Consider the following 10,142-nt stretch of genomic DNA (forward strand, 5'->3'; position numbering starts at 1 on the left):
GAGCTACTGCAAGTGGTAGAAGAATCTCGTACTTCCGAATATATATCAGGTGCTATAAATGCTACCTTCCTTGATTTAATTCCAAAGAAATCAAACTCTTGCTCCTTTTCAAACTTTAGACCTATTTCTCTATGCAACTCTGTATACTAATTGATTTCTAAAATTATAGCTAACTGAGTTAAAAAAATCCTTTCTCCATATATATGTCCAGAGAAATTTGGTTTTCTTCCTAACAGAAAAATTCAAGATGTTGTTGCAATTGCCCAAGAGTGCATACACTCGATCAAATCAAACAAGAAAAAACCATGCCTCATGAAAATAGATCTTCTGCGGGCATATGATCGAATAGATTGGGAATTCATGCGACTGATTCTTCATAAAATTAGGTTTCCCTTCCGACATGTGAGATGGATAATGGTCTATGTGATGTCGACATTAATGGTAGTTTTAATCAACGGTTTCCCTACACATTTCTTTAAATATACAGGGGTTTGAGACAAGGATGTGCTCTCTCCCCATTACTCTTTATCTTGGTAATGGACTTGTTTAGAAAAAGTGTAAGTGCGGATAAATTGAGGGGTAATATCTCTAGATGCAGGGCCTCTTCCACTATCTCAATTACTCACTTACTTTTTGTGGATGATGTCCTTGGTTTTGGAGCTGCTAAGCTTTCTGAATGGGAAACTTTACATCAAATTTTAACTCAATTCAGAAGGGCCTATGGACTTGTTATTAATAAGTATAAGATTGAGCTTATCATTGATGGGTAGGATGTAGTGGTCAACCAACAAATTGCAACCCTATTTTGGATTAAAACTATTTCTCTATCCTCTGGTTTCAAATATTTGGGTTGTTTCCTCAAGCCTGACAACTATAGGATTTTGGACTGGGAGTGGCTGGTTATTAAAATCTAGAAGACGCTGTCTCAATGGGATCATAGGTGGCTGACCCTTGGAGGAAGGGTGATCATGATAAAATCAATCCTTCAAGGCATCTCTGTGTTTTGGATGCACCTTTTTCTTGTGCCTTCGACAATAATCAACATAATTAATGCTATTATTGCCAAGTTTTTGTGGTCCGGAACAAGAACTTCTAGAAAAATTCACCTGGTCAAGCTAGATTCAATCACTCGCCCTTTAGATGCTGGTGGGTGGGGTATGAGGGATATGAAACGTTTCAATCTGGCTCTTCTCACTCGTAATCTTTGGAGGGTTTTTAATGAGCAGGGTATTTGGAGTCAGATCATCCTCGATAAATACCTCTTGCAACAAAGTTTGGAAGAATGGGTTGCTGCGGGAGCCCCATTCAAGTGGAGGAAATCATATATTTGGAGTAGCTTGATGGCTACTAGATCTTGGTTTTGTGGAAACCTCAGGTGGCTTGTAGGTAATGGTGACAAGATCCTTATTAGACTGGATGTTATTAAAGGCATGTTTGGTGATCATACTCTATCCCCACAAATCATCCTCTCCCTTCATCGTATGGGTATTCGCCATCTTGGTGATCTTAAGCATCAGTTCCCTAATCAACTTCCCTCCTCTGCTTGGCCTCATTCTTGGGATTTGGGTCTCAACGTGGCTTTTGAAGTCAAATGGGAGTCCTATAGGCTGAAACTCATCGAGGCAGGGATCGTGCTGTTTGAGAGGTTTGATTCTCTTATCTGAGGTGGACGTGCCGCTGATGGCAATCTCGCTGCTAGTGAAATGTATTCATACATCTCTAGTTCCCCTTGTTCCTGCCCTAACGACGAGTGGATTGTGGCTATGTGGAGATGGGAAGCTCCCTTGAAGATCAAGTGCTTTTCTTGGTTGGCTCTTTTCAATGGCATTCTGACTTGGAAAATTTTGATGAAAAAGGGCTATAACGGGCCGGGCCGATGCCATTTTGTTGCCCTGCTTTTGAGGATATCACACATCTGTTTCTGGGATGCCCACATGCCAAGTCTATTTGGGATCAAGTGGTGGTTTTGCTGAAAATCAAAGTTGATAGGATTTGGTCTTCCATCTTGAATTGCCTATTATACTGGAAATTGGAACAAAAGTCATTCCGAGCTCTGCCCTTATATGTTTATTAGGGTATCTAGCATTCCAGAAACACCTCTATTTTTGAGAATGTTTTCTATAATTGCCAATCTACCCGTGTTAAAATTGTCCAAGTTCTTAAGGGGTTGTGCCCACAGTCCTATAGCTATGCCAAAGACGACAATACTAGCACCTTCACTTGCCCTTCTGGTGCTAATTATAACATCGAATTTTGCGGTTAATAAGAGATGATAACATGCATCCCACTAAAGATAAATATATTTATTTTCCGTAGTATCATAATCATAATAAGGGTACACTAGAATCATACATAGCGAGTCCTCTGCAATAAAAGGGCGTGGAATTCAATTAAGATTGAATGATTACGAGCCTTAGCTGAATATTGTAAGTGAAATTTGTAAATGTGTTAGAAAACCTGCACAGATGAATCTAGCTAGTAAAGGTTGAACACACAACTTTGCAGAGCAAAAACACTAAAAGAAAATCGAAAGAACAAAAGAATGATTCATTAGAAAATAGGTTACAATGCTCATGATATAGCATTACTGGGTGAAGATCCCAAGGTAATGCACCATAGTGGTGATCAATAAGAAGACTCAACACCTACAACAAGTTCTGGAGAGAACTAGCCAGTTGCGGAGTGAAAGAAGGAGCAAATCAGGGAGTAAATCATGCAGAAGACTGACCAGTTGCAAAGTTAAAGAAGGAGAAAATCAGGGAGTAAACCATGCAGAAGAACTAACTAGTTGTAGAGTTAAAGAAAGGGCAAATCAAGGAGTAAATCACACAGAAGGAATCTTGCATGTAGTCCCATGCTCTAACTAAGAGTCCGCATGTAGGTGTGTAGTAGTTCCAACACCCCCCATGAACACCATTATGGGGAAAAATAGAAAATGGGCCTTGGAAACTAAGGCCAAAGGTCACCCAAAATATAGTGCAACTTGTACTAAAATTGAGGAAAGAGGGAAAACCTCATGGGAAAAACCCCCCTCAAAATACAATGTAATCAAAAGAAAAGAGGAAGAAAAGACAGTTGCTAAGCAACTATGTCCTTCACTCCAAGATGATCAAGCAGAGAGCGAAACTTTTGCTCAGTGAAGGTCTTGGTGAAGATGTCTGCAGTTTGTTCTGCTGAAGGATGAACTGCAAATCAATGACCCGATCATGTACTAAGTCTCTGATGTAGTGCATATGGATCTCTATGTGCTTCATCCGCTGCCGTTGTACTGGATCCCTGCAAAATTTGAGAGTGCTTTGGTTGTCACACCAGATGACAATGGGCTGGTGGAACTGGATGCCCAACTCAGTGAGGAAGTGTTGTAGCCATAGAGCCTGAATGGTGATGTTGACTACTCCTCTGTACTCAGCCTCAGCTGAAGAGAGAGCAATAGCAACCTACTTCTTGCTTGACCAACAGATAGGGCCAGATCCTAGACTGAGTGAATATCTGGAGGTGGACTTGCGATCAATGCTGTCTCCCGCCCAATCAGAATCTGTGAAGCCAAGGAGATTCAATGCAGTGCCTGCTGCATAGTGAATCCCGAAGGTGATGGTGCCCTGCACATATCGGAGGATGCGCTTGGCAGCATTCTAGTGTAGCTCATGCGGCTCCTGCATGTATTTGGAAACTACCCCTACTGCATATGAGAGATCTGGTCTGGAGTGGGTGAGGTACAATAAGCTCCCCACTAGCTGTCGGTAGAGAGTGCTGTCAACTAATGGAGTGTCACCTCCATCCTCAAGGCGGACCCCAGACAGAAAAGGAGTCGGTGCTGGCTTGCAGTCAATCATGCAAAATCTCTCAAGGTGATCTTGTGCATACTTAGCCTGAGAGAGTTTGATGCCTGTGGCATCCTGGCTGATCTCAAGACCAAGAAAGAAGTGTAATGGACCCATGTCCATCATCAAGAACCTATCATGCAAGGCTCTCTTGACTGTAGCAATGGCTAAAGTCGAGCTGCCGGTGATTAGGAGATCATCCACATACAAAACTAAGATAAGAAGAGAATCATGTGTCCTAAGCATGTAAACATTCGGATCAGACTTACATCTTTCAAAGTTTTGTGATAAGAGAAAAGAATCCATCTTCGCATACCAAGTTCTCGGGGCCTGCTTAAGGCCGTAGAGAGATTTCTTCAGTCTACAGATCAAGGATGAATCCTAAATGAAACCATGTGGCTGCTCCATCTAGATCTCCTCAGATAGGTCTCCGTGAAGAAAGGCATTCTTCACATCCATCTGATGTACTTCCCACCCCTGGGCAGCCGCAATGGCAAGTGTAAGGCGTATGGAATCCATCTTTTCTACTGGAGCAAAGGTCTTATCATAATCAATGCCATGAACTTGTTGGAAGCCTTTGGCTACTAGCCTTGCTTTCCGTCTGGTGATTTGCCCATTTGCAGCACTCTTGGTCCTGTAGACCCATTTGCATCGGACAAGTTTCCTTCTTGAAGGAAGGGGACCAGATCCCAGGTCTAGTTCTCAAGGAGGGAGTTATACTCCTCCTCCATGGCGGACTCCCAAGATGGATGCCTAGCAGCCTCAGCATAAGACTGTGGATCAGAATACTGAACCAAATGACAATGCTAGGATGGCGATGGTTCAGTGGCAGTGAGGACAAGAGGAGGCTCAATAAACTCTGAGCTAGTCCTCTGCAGATCAGAATTATCCCCCACAAGACCATTTCTAGCAGCTGGGTGGTCTTGTGCATATATCTCACATAAGCTCCTTGTTCTCTGATTTATGACAGGGGAATATGATTCACTGCTGGAAGCTCGATCTGGGCTTGGATGTGGATCATCATTTGCATGCACTAGATTTGTATCTGAAGACTCTGTCTCTGCATCTGCATGCTCTACCTCGGCATCTGCATGCTCTGTATTTGCATCTGAGTGTACTGAGTCATCATCTCGGACATGAGGTAGATAAAAGGTGTCTGCATGCGGCGATTGAGGTGCATGCGAGAGACTTTCCTCAAATTTGACACTTCACTCAATGATGAGCTTGTCCGTAGAGGGAATCAGGAGTTGGTATCCCTTCACACCATCAGGGTATCCAACAAAGATGCACTCAATGCTCTGTGGATCAAGAGCTTTCCTCTTTTTAGAGGGGATCCTGGCCCATGCTCGGGAGCCGAAAACACGGAAGTGGGTGACCTCTGGTTTAGTGCTGCTCCAAGCCTCAAAGGGGGTCTGATCCTTGACAGACCTATGAGGAGATCTGTTCTGGATGTAGTTAGCACAATTAAGTGCTTCAGCCCATAGCTTATGAGGTAGTGACTTAGCATGCAACATGCAGGAAGCCATCTCTTTGAGAGATCAGTTCTTTCTCTCAGCAACTCCGTTCTGCTGCGGAGTGTATGGAACTGTGTACTGCAACTGTATGTCGGACTGAAGGCAAAGGTTCCGAAGTGCTGTGTTAACATATTCCCCCCCATTGTCTGTACGAAGGGCTTTGATCTTTCTCTCTGACTGTGTCTCAACTAGTGCTTTGAAATCTTCAAAGTGCGCAAAAACTTTAGATTTGGCCCTGAGAAGATACACCCAAGTATACCGTGAGAAATCATCAATAAATGTAAGCACATACCTTGCTTTGTTGATGGAAGGATGAGGAAAAGGCCCCATGAGATCACTATGGATCAGATCTAGAGGAGAGGATGCTCTGTGAGTCTTGCCGGTGTCAAACTTTTCTCTAGGATGTTTGCCAAGGACACACCCTTCACAAACTCCTTTGGAGAAACTGATATTTGGCAAGCCTTCCACCATCTCATTCTTGCTTAGCTGCTGCATATACCTGTAATTTAAGTGACCAAACCTCTCGTGCCAAAGCCTACTACTATCATCAGCATGTGTAAGCAATAAGGAGGATTCAGATTCAATAAATTCAGAAAATGTATACAGTCTGGCTCCATTGTTTACCTCACCGGTTGCAATTTTGGAGCTGCTATGTAGGTCATATATGTTCACTGCATCTGGAGTGAATTCCACTCTCTTTCCAGTGCCGGAATGAGTGATCTGATAAACTGAAAGCAGGTTTACTGAAAGTTTTGGAGCATGAAACACATCTTCAAAGCTTCCGTGTAAAAGTTCCACTTTACATTTTTCGGTGACCTTAATAGGTGAGTCATCTCCCATGAGGATGGGAGGTCCTTTGCATGTATCCAAAGAGAAATAGACTTCCTTTGCAGCAACCATATGATGTGATGCACCAGAATCTATAATCCATGCATTAGGAGAAAAATTAATTGCAACTAAAGCATGAAAATTGTTACCTTTCCCGTGTGGCGGATCCTCAGTTTTCTTCTTGGCGCCCTAAGGGATGTGGTCCCCAAGATTGTGCTTCTGAAGGATTTCTGCCATTTGGTCAATTTGTTTCTTCATGCAAGAGGATTCTGGATGGAATCCTCTTTAACAGTAGGTGCATCTGTTTCCTTTCTTCCCTTTCTCATTTCTCGAGCCGGAGGAGTCATTGAAGGGCTTGGTGTACCCTTCCTTCTTTGGATGGGAATGCGCTTTTCCCTTGTCTTTTTGCTGCTGATTTTTCTGATTTGAATCAGATCTGTGATTTTTATTGTGGCTGCCATCATGTACAGCAAGTGCAAGTGCTTTTGGAGGTTTGATTTTCCCCATGCCAATGAGTTTATCTTGCTCAAAAATAAGGGACTCCATAAATTCTTTGAGAGAAGGCATAGTGTAGGATTTACCTATTGCAAGCCTTACTGAATGAAATGTAGACACAAAGACGGAGTATTCCGGTCCGAGCTTTGACATAATAGAGAGAACTTGGCGACTCTCCTCCTTGGATTTGTCAATTCCACAACCCTTAAGTTGCAACAATAGATCATTATATTTGGTGAAGAAGTCTTGAATTCTGTCATAGTTCCGTGGATCCAATGACAACAGCTCCACTTCGAGCAGATGTCCTTTCATCTCATCTTGTTTCCCATAGAGTTCTTCAACCTTTTTCCAAATCTCATTGGGAGTATTGCAGGCAGATAGATGAAACTGCAACTCTGGAGAGATGCACATGCATATGGATCCGTGGGCCTCATCCATATGGTTAAGGTACTTGGATTTCTCTATGGCTGAAGTGGGTTCCACTTCTGTAGCCATGGTAATCCTGTACAACGCTTTATGACGAAGGTATCGAGCCATTTGGTTCTTCCATTCGTGATAGTTGTATGGTGTTAGGATCGATGCTTTGGGAAACTCCATTTTTTTGTCGATCTTCGATCTCCAAGCTGTAATACCTGCAAAATAAAGTACTAGTGCGCCTTTTATCTAGCAACCTGTGGGCTCTGATACCATGTAAATGTGTTAGAAAACCTGCACAGATGAATCTAGCTAGTAAAGGTTGAACACACATCTTTGCAGAGCAAAAACACTAAAAGAAAATCGAAAGAACAAAAGAATGATTCATTAGAAAATAGGTTACAATGCTCATGATATAGCATTACTGGGTGAAGATCCCAAGGTAATGCACCATAGTGGTGATCAATGAGAAGACTCAACATGTACAACAAGTTCCGGAGAGAACTAGCTAGTTGCGGAGTGAAAGAAGGAGCAAATCAGGGAGTAAATCATGCAGAAGAACTGACCAGTTGCAGAGTTAAAAAAGGAACAAATCAAGGAGTAAATCATGCAGAAGAACTAACCAGTTGCAGAGTTAAAGAAATGACAAATCAAGGAGTAAATCACACAGAAGGAATCTTGCATGTAGTCCCATGCTCTAACTAAAAGTCTGCATGTAGGTGTGTAGTAGTTCCAACAAAATTCGCACTTCCCAAATAGTGTGTATCATCATATTCACAATAATAATAATAATAATAATACCACTGCATTGACATACATGCTTGTCACAGTTGAGATTGATTATGATTTTGGAATTAATATTCCGTTGTGGGAATCGTAAATTATATGATAATTTTGGTGGTTTAGTAACAGGGTTGTAAAATCTTAATATGATTTAACATTGTTTTTAGCCGATTAAAAATCATATATAAACACGAAACTAAATTGTGTCAACATAATATAAATCTTGAATGCGTGATCTGAACGTTCTAAGTTTTGGCTTTTATAATTTTTTTTTTTTTTAATTGAATTTGTTAAAATTATTTATTTAAATGATGAAGTAGGATTTTTTTTTAACGAGAAATTTTGTATATTATGTTTGGGAAAAATTAAACTTTTTATGAATATTTTATTAAAACTATTATCTTGTGAGGTTGATAATACTAGAATTTCAATTTTTGAGATGAAATTTATTTTTTCAAAAAATTTTCAATGGTTTTTGTTTTTTCATTTTGGGAATATGTGGTATAATTTTTTAATTGTTATTAATTTAATTTTTATTGAAAGGCTAAGATTAATTTTATTTTGAATTTGAATTTTTGAGATGAAATTTTTCAGTGGTTTTTTTTAAGAATATGTGGTATAATTTCTTAATTGTTATTAATTTATTCTTTATTGAAAGGTTAAAATTAATTTTATTTTATGTAGTTATTATTTTAAATTGCATAAATGTAATTTTGTTTGTATTGTTTATTTTAAGTTGAATAGACATGATTTTCTCTCCATACATATAGTTAAAATCATTTTGCATATCTCTAATTATTATAGAAAAATACTTTTTAAGATTTAATAATGTTTATTTTTCAATTGAACAAGTTATTTTTTGATATAAACAAATTTTTCCTATACATTAAATAATGATATATAAAAACAATGACATTTTTTTCTATATAGATTGGAACACCAAGGTTAGATTCAAGAGAAAATTAAAGAATATTTCAATTTCTTATACAATACACTAAAACAATAAGGAATAAGGGTTTCTTCTTTTCATGGGAAGTCAAATATCTTCAAGGTTAGATTTAAATCAAAGAGTATTTCTCTTTCCTATCCAATATACTATATGAGGTACATAGATGATCTCATGGGTAATGACAATCTATCTTCAATTAGAAATTATAGTGGACAATTAATATTTAATAAGTAACCCATATTTCTATCCCATTTTAAAAATAATCCACACGAAATGTTATTTAACAGATAAATCACTTTATAGTTTCCTAGACATAGTATATTAACCACTTCGAATATTTGTTACCATGATGATTTAGGTTCATTTGATGGTGAGCTTGCTTCCACCATTTTTAATGCTTTTGGACTCTACCACTTTATATTTTGGGTTCTACTTATTAAAAGAGATGATACATTGGTAACTTATTTTCTTGTTTGTCTATGTGAGACAACTCTAGAATCATTTGGGAAGTGCTGGAAATCCAAAAGCACCCCAACAATTTTAATAGAGAAGATGGTTATAAATTAAGTCATTCTTGAAAACCTATTATCCATTGGCTTCCTCATTAGTTTTTGATGGTTATGTTTTTTACCTTCTTACCACTTTAATCCTCCTCTTTGTACTTTTGATATCTATATCTATATATAGATATATATATCATTTATTTGATTTTCTTTCTCATTTCCTTCATCTTTCATCCTTATAAGGATTTCACTTTTTTTTTTCATTCATATTTATATCCTAATAAATCTATTTGATTATTTAAAATTATTTCTTTATTTATTTGAGTCTTGCCTCTAAAGCATCATCTTTATTTATTTATTTATTTTTTCCACTGCTCTTTTATTTTATTTTTATATTTAATTTAATTCTTTGACTTGAACCTATGCTTATTAATTTATAATTAACTATTAATAGATAATTGTTTTCTTCCCTCTATTAAAGGTCTCTAAGAGCGTATTTGTGACCATTCAATTTTTTGGTCATCTATTAAAGGTCTCTAAGAGCATATTTGAGGCTATTCAATTTTTTGGTCCTTGCTTATGGGTGGAGTGTCCACCCAAAACATTGGATAGGATTAAAATATCCTCTTCATAATTTCATCCATAAAAATACTCTCAATATGTCAGACATGTTAGGCATAGTTGATACATCACTTTACTATATATTTACATCATTTTCTCTGGGTTTCTACCATGGTTGTGGGGATTACTAAGAGTAGAAGTTTCCATCCTCTTCTCCTAGACCCATTTGATTTGCTACATGTTTTCCTTTCATGGAATAATATGAGTTACCAAG

This window comes from Pinus tabuliformis, chromosome 1_2, assembly GCF_031772625.1.
Source record: "Pinus tabuliformis cultivar Carrire ecotype Pingquan chromosome 1_2, CPIR1, whole genome shotgun sequence".
Lineage (NCBI taxonomy): Eukaryota > Viridiplantae > Streptophyta > Pinopsida > Pinales > Pinaceae > Pinus > Pinus tabuliformis.